The following is a 791-nucleotide window of genomic DNA, read 5'->3' on the forward strand; positions in this document are numbered from 1 at the left end:
TTCCCCAGGCATTCTGTCGCACTGATGAAAAGCTGGCAGTGTCCAGCTTTAGCATTGTACACCCATTCTCATTATGAGCCCCTAATACAGTATTGCTAACTAAAGTCCGGCTTTCGGGAGGGCTCACTGTCATGTTATACATTCATGGATCTGGACAACCGTAATGAGAGGCCTCGTGTGTCCGCTAACGTCTCATCACTGACAAAGTCCAGACAGAGCCAACTAAACGAAGGACGGAGCCATGTAGGATTGTGGTTTCAGTCCATGATCGCAAGGCTCTTGCTTATAAGCCCGTGGCGAGGCAGAAACACCATGGAGGACAGCAGCTGAGAGGCGCAGCAGGAGGGAGCCACGGCTGCCTTCAAACACACCCCAGTGACCTACAGGTCCCACCGCCCAAAAGTTCCATTGCTTCCTCACAAGGCTCACAGGCTACAGTTTTGTCTTAGCAGTCACCTGGGAACCTCTCCATCCAGTCTCATTGCACTTCTCTGCCCTGGGGAAAAGCCATGGTCAGTATTTCTGAGGGAAAATGGACCAGATTCTTGCATCTCATCTTGTGATTTAGTGTTCATTCTCAGGGCTTAGAGACACAGACACTTTTAGGTTATACAAGAGAAACAAACGTGGTTTTTTTTTTAATTAGGTATTTTCCTCATTTACATTTCCAATGCTATCCCAAAAGCCCCCCATACCCTCCCCCCCAAACGTGGTTTTTTAAAAAAGATTTATTTATTATTATAAATAAGTACACTGTAGCTGTCTTCGGACACACCTGAAGAGGGCATCAG

This window comes from Mus caroli, chromosome 8, assembly GCF_900094665.2.
Source record: "Mus caroli chromosome 8, CAROLI_EIJ_v1.1, whole genome shotgun sequence".
Lineage (NCBI taxonomy): Eukaryota > Metazoa > Chordata > Mammalia > Rodentia > Muridae > Mus > Mus caroli.